Below are 12,409 nucleotides of genomic sequence, written 5' to 3'. Positions count from 1 at the left end.
GCCGGTTTATTATTATTATTATTATTATTCTTGTTCTTGTTCATCTGCCCCGACGCAAATTCCTGTGAGTTGGTAAATGGTAGAGACCTGAAATTTGGCCCAATGACAGATATTGTTGGCAGGTAGCTGCTCAAGAAAGATTTTTCGAATCGGCCTGAAGGTGGCGCTATAATCGACGGTTTTACGTTAAAGGCCATAACTTCCACGCCGTTGGTCCGATTTTCAAACTTTTTTTTCCAGATGTTCAGGTGAACCTGCTCTACAAATTTGCCTCAAGGACCCTTAAGGTCCGTCTGGAAAGTTTTTGAGATATTTGGAAAAGTTTGGAAAACACATTTTCGAGAACTCCTCCTATCCGTTTGACATATTCCCACCAAAATCGCCAGGAAGCCTCTCTGGAGCAAGCTCTACAAACTGCCTTTTTGAAACCTTTGAAATCTACTTTAGTTTCGGAGATATTAATCATTAAAGTTGTGAGAGGGCGTGGCCTATCAGCTAAATTGTCATAACTTCATTACCGATGAAGGAATCTTCACGAAACTTGCTGGAGATCTTCGGAGACCATCCCAGACCATGCGTGTCCAATTTTGTGCAATTTGACCAAACGGGGGCGCCATAAACGCCAGAAATGGGTGTGGCCTAACACACAAAAGGCCGTAACTCCGCACCTGTTTGTCCAATGATCACGAAACCTGGCAGATATATCAAGGAGGATGTCCTAGACAAAATCAGAAGTTTTGTCAACATTTGTGAAAGTGGGCGGGGTCTATGGTGTAAGCATGTAATAGCGGTAAATCAAGTCCATTCGCATCATCGGTTGCAAACTTCTCAGTTTCATCTGGAATGGCATTTCTGGCATGCTATTTCACAATTTGACCAAAAGGGGGCGCCACAGATGTGAAAAGTGGGCGTGGCCTAACACAAAATATGCCATAACTTCACACCTGTTTGTAACTCCCAGGCTGTTTCTCCAATTTTCAAGCAACTTTTTTCCACATGTTCACCTGAACGTGCTCCTCAAATTTGCCTCAAGGACTATTAGGTGTTCAATTTGCGCAAGGCTTGAACCCCTGCCATTGCCACTTGCGGCTATATTATTCATTATTATTTCATTCACAAGATGTTAGCGCAATCAAAGAGGGCTCGACGTTAACTTTTAAAAGTGGTTGCTGGAGGGGCAACCTGGCAAGAGCTTTTGGTTGCCCGAATAAAAATATGGTTGCCCAATTTTAGTCGCCTTATATTTTGAGTAATTAAGATACTATGCAGTCATAAGCCGGCTTAATAATGACGATGTGACAGAAAAGTAAGTATAATAGTCTATAGTATAGTATAATAGGCCTATTCAGTGTGCGCACCGGGTGTAGTAGTAGTAATGATAATAATAATAATAATAATAATAATAATAATAATAATAATAATAATAATAATAATAATAAATTTGTGTAATTTCGTTTTCTAAACAAATCTTATTTTTTGTTTTTATAATGCATTTGCACTGAAAGGATTTGTTTAACTAATATTTGTGAACTTTCATTTTCATATATTTTTTTTTAACAGTTATTGTTCATATTGTGCTTAATTTATTAATTAAAAGCGTTATTGATAATGAAGTAGCTGGAATCGGTATCTGCCGATCACCGAGATAACCGATCACCGCGTCGATTGAAGCCTTCTTTTTATCATGTAGCATTATTATTATTATTATTATTTTATTATTATTATTTTTTTATTACACTCTCTCTTAACTCATTGAGTGCCAGCCACTTTTGGAGAACGGACGCTCCCAGTGCCAGAGTTTTCAGAGCGTTTTCAGTGATTTCTCGAGGCCCACAGAATATTGTGTGATATTACTATGTAAACACCGAACACGCAAAAAGAACAAGGAGACTCTATTGTATCATCAGCAAAAAAAAGTTTATTGATACCATTTTCCGTTCTTTAGTTATGAGCCGGAGAAGATAGGTTGTTTTCAGCGTTTTCAGGCATTTCAAATTATAAGCTGAGATATTCAGCCTTTTGTGAAATGCAGCATTTCAAGCACATTCACTGACTCTAGATAATATTTTCTGATGTAGTGATGTGGTGTAGTTGTGTCCTGCCCTGCGTGCCCCACCCCCCCCTCCCCCCCCTCAGCTGAAAACTCCTCCCCACACTAGTAACACACAGCCTCGCACCAAGCGTCTATTTTCGGAATGCTTTTGGTGCGCCGCCTCCCAGGCAGCGCAACATGGAGAAGCCACACGCGGACTGCAGTGAAAGGTTTGGCTTTTCAGTGTCGCGCTGCTGCTTTTCTAGCGGCTAATCATGTGGAGAAACTATGCTGACAGACAGACAGAGGCAGAAGGACTCAGTTGTGTGCGCGGATTGACTGTGTTCGCACGCACCGTCAGTTGCAGCCAGAACAATCTACATGGCTCTGGACTGCAGCATGAGCGGGTTCTCTTTGATCAAGGCTATTTCAGGCTGTGTATTCCTGACATTTCTGTAATCTGGAGAGCACTGTCGCCACCTAAGGGTTCTGTAAAATAGGTTATAGACCTCCAATAGCTACTATAGTTGTACAGGAGCTGCGGAAGGCTTTGATCGACGTCCCACCGTCAAAAAACGCATTGGACGTCGAAGGACGTCCGTGGCACTCTACGTCACTATTTAATTGGACGTCGAAGGACGTCCATGGCACTCAATGAGTTAAAGACCATTTCAATATTAATCTGAATTGAAGGAGCAACCATTCAGACAGTCAGAGGACACAACCTATGTAACAGGGATGCTTTTAGGACCCTGGGGAGTCGTAGAAGCCGGACAGCATCTCCAGCTGTGTTGACTTAAGCTATTTTCACACATGAACTCCGGATCAGGTGAGGGTTGCCCCCCACTGAGCCTGCCCCGGATGATACGTGAAGTGTACCCTTTCACACATGAGGCATGTTGCTTTCACACATGAGTAGCACCTCCGCAGAGTTTGTAAAGTAGAGAGGGGGCGGGGGCGGGGGTGGGGGAATTTGGGCATGACCACACGAGTTGTGAAAACGAAAAATACATAATGGGCGATAACTGCCTAACGTTCACGGCATATAATCGTTTGCGCATAACGTTAGTAAGTAATTAATTAAACAACCCTACAACTTACGCCCAGATGCATCGATTTCCTCGAGTCGCAAGCACTACAAACAAAACAGGTCTTTGCTATGTTCAGTCCTAAAATGCATCCAACCTACTAGAATTATACAGAATACAGGAAGCTAGACGTTTTTACCTTCAAAATAAAATAAATGTTGTATTACTTAGTAACAAAAAATCAGAATGTCGACTCACTACGGGTTAAAATTGACTTTTCGAAGGGAGCAGATATTCTTCCAGTTTATCTCTGTTCTGTATCTTTCGAAACACACACAAAAAACATTACACGTGCATTTACTTTATTTAATTGCCATTATTGCAACCCGGAGGTTTTCGTTTTATACTGCCTGACTTGACGCTACTTGGAATTTGCGGTTCTGCCATTGAATCTTAACAAACGCTGTGTACACGTTAAATCAAAGACATGAACGCAACCAGATCCAGATATCCTACCTAGCGATGTCCAATACTGGGAAGCGGGACGACGCTCGCGTCCAAAAATGCTTATTAAATGTGTGTGCTGTGCGAAGCAGACATGAAATCAGATCAGAGCCATGAGCCTTTCAATCCAGCAATCCAGCTATGGCTGTGGCACACGGAGCAGGTTTGAGCTGGCATGTGTTTTTTGCTCGCTCATTCACATCGACTATTTATATAATAATAATCTGTCACGATGTCTCTGTCCTCATGCACTCACGAGCTGACTACTTCACGGAGCTCTGGAGGGGGGGGGGGACAATCCGCCCCTGTGTGTACCCTGAGCCCAAGACTTCCCTCCGGCTAGGAAGAGGCTCCGCGGGAGCGCGCATGAGCCACATGCACACATTCACACATGACAGCCAACATGGCCTCTAGATAACTCCTGAATTCCAAACATGTGTGAAAGCAGCTTTAGTAATTATCCACAAGCGCTCTCTCTCTCTCTCTCTCTCTCCATCTCTCTCTTACTTATTGATGCAGCTGCCTGCTGCACAGTCCGTGGAGTTTACAACTCGGACACTTCTTGGACAGTTCTTATTTCTTATTTCAGGAATTTTAGAATGAGCTGGTCCTCATGCACACTGCATACTGCAACTTCAAGATCCATGGCACAAAGAGAGAGAGAGAGAGACTGAGCAGGTGTGTGTGTCGGGAGCCGAGAGGGAGGGAGAAAGAGTGAAGTCTGTGAAAGCGGCTACTAGTCTTCTGTCTCTCCCTCCCTCTCCCTCCCTCCTTCACTCTGTCTCTCCCTCCCTCCCGGCTCCCTCATACACACACCTGCTTCGTTCAAAGTGAAGTCTGTCTCTCCGAGAGACAGAGAGGAGTTTAGTCATTTTAGGTGCGCACAGTTAATTGTCTGTGTAGTATAGTGGATGATATCGCGAGAGTAGAATGACGGGATTAGACCAGGACAGAGAGACGGGGAATGATGACGTAGAATCAGATGGACACTGAGCATGACTGAAATAAAGCACGTTAAATAATACTGCTTCTTGATTGAATGACAACACAACATTTATGGCGACGAGGATGAAAGGGGAACGTTGCGACGACCTCGGAACAAGACATGAACGACATGGATAACGTTCGCCGTGTCGGAAACGAACTTTGATAAGTTAAAGCAAGAAGTTTACTGGTCGTCAACACACCGACCGACCATGGCAGCTGCGATATCCCCGCCTAGTCCTTTGAACCTCGAGGCGCAGGACTTGTTCATAATACTGCTTCTTGATTGAATGACAACACAACAGTCTGGAATGCATAGTTAATTGTCTGGAATGCATCTGATCGGCCTGCTTTGATCGGCTATTTTGAGAACGCGATCAAAGCTGATAGAGGCCAAATCGATTGCGGAGCATCTCTAAATAAAATGTCACATATATGTCACTCACAACAAGTATTAAAACATATTTATTTGGTGTATATTTTGCTGTTTGCTGCTGTACATATTTTTTTGCATGTTAAAACGTGGTTGCCCCTGGGGCAACCAAAGGCCAAGAAATGGTTGCCCTATTTTTTTTTGGTTGCCCGGGGCAACCGGGCAGCCGTTAATGTCGAGTCTGATCATTTCACTGTTATCTCTCTCTCTGGTCATGTAGCCTAACTCTGGACAAAATCACCTTCCCCTGCAGTTATCTATCTGGCATTTGCTAAACAAACTCTCTGAAGTTAAATTTCTGTCACAAAACTATCCTTACAGTGGGTATACTAAATAGGTATACGGCATATACCTGCGTATCACATAGACTACACCACTCCACCATATTTTCAGAAATGTGCTTTTTTCATGTCAGCCTAAATGGGTAAGCTGAGTTTGAGTGAGTATTTAACAATCATTAGCCATTAAGAATGGCTTTCCAAAAAAACACTGACGGACCACGTAGCCTACGTGACTGACCACCTGACCGACCACACACTAAATGGTCCGGACCATGGTCAGAGCATCTGTACGCTGACTGACGATGCGAGGAGAATGAACACTGACTGACCACACTGACCATCTGACCGACCACACACTAAGTGGTCTGGACCATGGTCAGAGCGTCTGTACGCTGACTGATGCATTTTGACGAGAAGGAACACTGACGGACCACGTGACAGACCACACTGACCAGCTGACCGACCACACACTAAGTGGTCCGGACCATGGTCAGAGCGTCTGTACGCTGACTGATGCATTTTGACGAGAAGGAACACTGACGGACCACGTGACAGACCACACACTAGTGGTCCGGACCATGGTCAGAGCGTCTGTACGCTGACTGATGCATTGTGACGAGAAGGAACACTGACGGACCACATGACAGACCACACTAACCAGCTGACCGACCACACACTAAGTGGTCCGGACCATGGTCAGAGGGTCTGTGCTGACTGACCATGCATTAAAATGAGAAGGAACACAGACGGACCACATGGCAGACCACATTGACCACCTGACCGACCACACACCAGTGGTCCGTGGTACAGTGACGGACCACACCAACTGGTCCGGACCATTCGCTTTAGCACCCCCTAGTGGTACAGACCAATGGTCTGTACAGACCACTGAAATGGCTACAACCCCCTCTCAGTATTTCTTTGGAATGTATTGGTTTGTGTGATGTACACTAGGATGACAATCTGAATGTATTGCTTTGTGTGATGTAGAATATAGTATAGCTTGAGAAATAGTCTGCCCGAACATGAGCCCAGATAGGACTATAGAACATAGGACCTAACGAACTGGCTCCTTTCAGCCTTACGGACTAGGCAACCAATGGGTTGCCACCCTCAGGCTGCATGGCCCTGGAGATGCTTGAAAGACTGCGCCAGAACACGCCCTTTCAACCATCGGGGGGATGTTGGGCCAGACATTTGAGTGAGGACTGACATTCTGTGTGGAAACACAGAGCGACATGCCTACCCCCACACTCTCCACATTCCACCACTTGGTGTTATAAAATGACAGGGGGGCAAGCCATTCCTTTGTTATCAAAGAGTAAAAAGGACCAAGGCAACTCTCCTGTCTGTAAGTGAGATAAGATGAGACAATCTGAGTGGCTGATCTACAACAAAGACACGCCATGAACCCCACTGTATCTAGGGGAGAGCCACTCAAATCTCAGTTCTACGTAGCGCCTGCTGCAGAAAGGACGTCCTGTACCACAGAGAGAGGGACACAGCCCCCACTCCTCTGGACCCAAGATTAGCATAGCCACCAGGCTAAGGCTACCTGCTCAGAGCTAACATCCTCTGAGATCCTCTCCTTCACCGAAGCCGGCATCGCCGCCTACCAGCAGACCAAAGGCACCTCAGCTTGGCCAGCCGAGACCGACCGTCTGTTCCCTTCCTCACCTCTCCTCCTCGTTCTGGACAGTGGACGCGCACAGGTCCAGACCCCTTCGTCGCAGGAGAAACTCGGCACGGACCGCCCGCACTGAACTGCTGCACGCGCGTGCAGATCCTAGTGTTGTATACACCAAGTACATTCGGGCAGATAGGTTGTTTAGCGTTAGAAGTGATACGATACTGTGACTGATATGATACTGTGACTGATATAATCCTGTGAACTGATATGATACTGTGAACCGATCTGATACCTGAAATTGTCTGTCTGTAGTTAACTAACTGCGTGCATGCGCATTGACTAAACTAGAGTACCTCTGAAGACCAGCTAAAAAGATCTCCACCGATTCGCTGAGCGGATCTAGGCTGTAGGGCAGGCCAGGTTGAATTTGTTCCACCAGTTAAACGTCGGATAAATTACCTAGCCGTGGTGGAATAAATGCATCACGGTCTTTCCATTTACCTGATCCATACACACACACACACACACACACACACACACACACACACCTTTACACTGACCGGCTAGCCGCCATGTTATGCTAGGCGGATGCCAATGCGTGCGCCTTTTGTGACAAGAACAAAAGCTAGTCCACCACACCTACACTAACACCCAGCGCTCTGCCACCATCTGGTGTCCATCCGGTGGCCTTACACTCGTATGCAGAGAGCCACTTCACAATTTTCCCCCATACAAATTGATGATTTTGGAATGTAACTGAGTTATAAAAGAAATCCGTTGAGTGTAATGCCAATACCCCTCTTTTATTTTACATATAATAAATAGTGTCAACTTTAATTGAATCCAACTGTTTCAGTGTGATTTTGATATGATTGTGGTGAATCTCTGCTTAGGGACTGTTCGTTATTTATGAGAGGGGGGGTATGGTGCAGAAAGGGGGAGGGATATCAAATATTTTTTTGAGTACTGGGGAGGGACTTGTGTTTTTTATTTTGGCTTTAGGGAGGGCTATACAACATTCATTTTTTGTATTTTGTATATATTTTAAATGCGTTTTTTCGTTCCAAAATTCGTGTTTACTCCCCTATTTATATCTATGGTTTACCTGTATGGTGACTGGACTTGGTATCTCCCATTCCTTCCTTTCACGTAAACCGCTGCTCCTATGCACTGTGTACAGGCCCTCACTCGGTCCTGCTGTTTGCTTGGTGCATTGACTGGAAACGTTTATCATCGCTTTATATTGTTTCAGAGCTGGAATTGTTGACACATATGCAGTTGGCTAGGCTCAGGGCCGGTTCGAACATATAGGCGACATAGGCGACCGCCTAGGGCGGCACTTGTGCGCCTTCACTTGCAGCTCTCCAAATATTCTCCAGCGCTCTGCCTCTCATGCTCTTCCCCGCTAGATCCATTCTCTCGCCGCTGTCCGCGGCACGAACCGCCCGCCCTACTATGCCTCTGATTGGCCTACCCTGATATTCTTACCCTAACCCAACCAATCATCACTCCTCATGCCTAAACAAGCACTACTACTAGCCAATCAGAGGCAGAGGAGGGCGGGTCATCATGTCTTCTCCATCCCGCTTGAATGAGGAAAAGGGACACGGAGTAAATGAAATGACATAGCCTACAAGTAGACTAATTTACATCATTAACTTTGGGTTAAGGTAGCCTAGGCCATGTGCTCATATGTGTGTACCAGTATTAGTGTAATCAGTAAATAAGCGCGATATTTCTAACGTTGTTTCTGGGTTCCAAAACAATCTGTTTCCCTGTGCAGCGCGCAGTGCGCACTTTGCCTGCCCATTCATTGGAGAGACCAAAATTGCAAGATACAATATCTGAAGTTTCTCAAAGTTGAAACTACCTCTGCAGTAGTAGCCTACAATGAAACAAGACAGACTTAATGGACTGGCAACAATCTCCATATAAAATGAACTGGCAGAGAGAATCCTAATAGAGGATGATTGGATTTATTTAAAGACCTTTGCTGACGCAGCCCCCGCTGGTGTCCACTTCTGAAAGGTAAACAAGCTTTATTTGCCAACAGCTCGTAACAACAACTCGCCTTTGTTAAGTTGTGAATCTGCTGATGATATATAGGCTATAGGCTAAATACATTGTGAGTCTTATATTACTGTGGTTGCGCCGCCGTGCGCACATTCCGTGTTTTATGCACATGAGAAAGTGGTAGATAGCGTTGTACAGTGGGTGGTACCAAATACAAGATAGCGGGAAAAAACAACACAGAAACTGAAAGTGAGGATTTATCCTTCAAGATGAAAAAGGTACACCAGGATTTGGTACAGAAAACCTATACTTTCCCCCCAACTCCAGGGATTTCGTTGTCATGCGACCATCAAATGGTAAGTGTTATATGGCCGCCGTGCCAATATTGTGGACGCTGCTCCTACAGTATGCACTGTGTACAGGCCTATTCAGTACATTTGGGAGAACGGTCATTAATATGCACGTGTCGGTATGTTTTGTGTGTGTGGGTGTGTGTGTGTGTGTGTGTGTGTGTGTGTGTGTGTGTGTGTGTGTGCAGAATAGGTTGTTTTGGTCCTGCAGTTTGCTTGGTGCATTGACTGGAAACGTTTATCATCGCTTTAGCCTATATTGTTTCAGAGCTGGAATTGTTGACACATATGCAGTTGGCTAGGCTACTGTAGGCTTTATAACTAGGAGATGAGGCCATATTGGGCTGAGGGACTATTAACGTTATATGCCCCCGCCCCCTCTCCCCCCGATGTCGGGCGCTATCAAACGTAGCGTTCTTCAGTAGGCTACTACCTTTGGTGTGAATATGATAAAGTGTGGTTATTTATGGTCGAGGGAGGGTGATGCATTTATCTCCAGTCACTCAGGGAGGGACATGGGAAAATATTTATAGATCTGGGGAGGGTGAAGGAACAAAACGAAAACAAAGTCGCCCCTGCACCATACCCCCCCCTCTCATAAATAACGAACAGTCCCTTAAGGATTTAAAAGGACTGCACGCTTCAGAAAGAGACTAACGGTGATTAAGTGCTAGTTGGGTCCTGCGAAAATTAAGCAGGTGGTGCCCCTAGGTTAATCCTTATCAAGGATGAAATATTTGATAATTTAATAATTTTATGAAATATTAAAAGATTTCGGATTATTAATATTTTATTTTACCCAACTAAATTTAATCCAAATAACGAGCACTACACTGTTGAGCCTTTCTTTCTAAAGCTCAGTGATATGATATTGCAGTGTTTCAGATCAAATGATTGCCTTCTGTCAATAACTGGGTTTCCATCCACCTCTGGATATTCGCATTTACCCAAAATGCGAATATAAACTTGAATGGAAACACCAGAAATTCGAATAAAGGTCGAAATATCGCATAAATGTTTTTACGCTTGGAGGGGGTGGATTTATCAGCGTATCGACAGTAGGAAGATGCGAACTTTTGCAATGGAAACAGATTTTGCGAATTAACGATGACGTACCGGATGTGACTTCACTTCCGCTTTATGCTACTCCGGGGGGAAATGGCGGCGATTAGCGCCAGGCAGTCTGAATGAAATTGAATGTAACGTTCCCAATTCTTTGTATTAAATTCTAAAAAACGACCCTCAACATTTGGGAAGGCTAAGCCACACAACTAGTTCGTTATAATCGTCATGCTTTGAAGGCGACTTTACGACGATGAGGACGGTGAGGACTCAATCAAAGCAGGTCTCCGCTGATAGAGATCTCTTACAGGCACACAGGCACGTTACGCCTCCTCCTGACGAGAAGCGTCACATACTGCTCAACCTGCCGACTCCCAAAACTCGCTAAACAAAACTGAATGGAAACATGCATAAATTCGCATTTTATTTTGCGGATTTTCACAAAATTCGCTTGAATTATGCGATACATTTGGATGGAAACCCCATTAATGAGTATCGTTTGTTTCATTGTTAGCACTGACAGAGAAATGGTAAAGGTTAAGGTTATCATTAGAGTCATGATCTTGAAAATGCTCTCGCGTCTGGTCTTGGTCTCGTCCCAGCACGGCAACAGGCTTGGAGGGTGGAGCGCTTTGTCTCACTGAAGTCGTCAGCAAGGGAGGACAGCGGGTTGTCCTGAAAAAACAAGTCAAAACAGTCAAGAGAGTGCAGAGCCATGGTCAAAAAACATAATATGCACAACTTGAATGTAACAGCTTATTTCACAGTATTATTAAAGTGGAAACCAGGGTTCCAGACTAACTTTTCCACTGGTCCATACTGTAGCTGGGTATGCAGTGAACTCTTTATGCATATACAGAGCTGAATGTTGGAGCTTCACTGCAGAATAATATATGTGATTAGGGTTGCGAGGGTGCAATGTCAACCAAATAGCCATTGCGGTGGTATTTATGAATTCATTAATTGGTTTATGAAGTAGCTGCGATACTGTTTGGCTGCGACGCTGCCCGTTCACAACCTGACAGCTGATCTCTGCATGAGAGACACCAGTGGATAGGCTACTACTACAGCACAGTTCGGTAAAGTTGGAAATATATTGACAGATTCACACTTCCCGGATCAATAGCTCATTAGTCTCGCTAGCCAGCCTCTCTTCCCTTCCCTCAGAGAGTCTGGCGCTGCAGGTTTCCATTATGGGATTGCGAAAAAAATGCTCTGTTTGGGTAAACCAATCATCCTCGTCTTGGGCGGTGCTTAGCGTTAGTGCCATTGGAAAATAGTTTCGGGGTGGAACTTGTGCCGAGCAGGCCTTCTTTATTGCACAATCCAAATTTTCTTCAAAACTTGCCATTTTCAGCGTGTAGCAACGAGTTAGCATGTAGGTTTCTGCCGTTAGCTTTCTACGCTAGCTAGTTAGCGTCGTTGTTTTCACATTCGGCGGCCGGGAGCATTACAGCGACACACATGGGAGCTGATTGACATGGTCGGAGCCAATGACAGAGCGTGTGACAGAGCTTGCAAGCGGGGGAGCGGATATCCTGCTGCCACCGAAACAGCCGCTCGAATGGGAGAGCAGCTTTAGAGCAGGGGCGGGCTGATCCCTGTTGCCTGTTTCCACGACACCAGACTCTCTGAGGGAAGGGAAGAGAGGCTGGCTAGCGAGACTAATAGCTCATAAACGAAGCGTTTGTACTGCAAACACGACGCCTCTTTATAATAACGTTAACGATACAGATCCTGACCAACAACGTGTGTGTTGCTGAAAACAGGCAGAATTACTGGCGGATAACGTTAGTTATCGCGTGGCTTTTGAACCTAACGTTATTTGAGAGAGAGAATGGATGTAATGGAAGTGACTTCATGCAAATAGGCGAGTTGAATTCACAGTTGAAGACCTGTTCATTACTCACATTGGGTTGACAGGAAAGAATGTCAAAGTGTCGTATTTTTCAACATTTTGACAACACAAATGACTTCTGCTGAATCTGCTCCTAGTCCGCCTCCCCAGTCTGAACTGCAACTGGGGATAGGGCGCGCTTGTTCAACAACACCTGCACCTCCCCGAGCGTTACGTTGAGTGGAATTGGCCTTT

Source organism: Poromitra crassiceps, assembly GCF_964638095.1.
Source record: "Poromitra crassiceps genome assembly, chromosome: 11".
NCBI lineage: Eukaryota > Metazoa > Chordata > Actinopteri > Beryciformes > Melamphaidae > Poromitra > Poromitra crassiceps.
Note: the sequence above shows the minus strand (reverse complement) of the source record.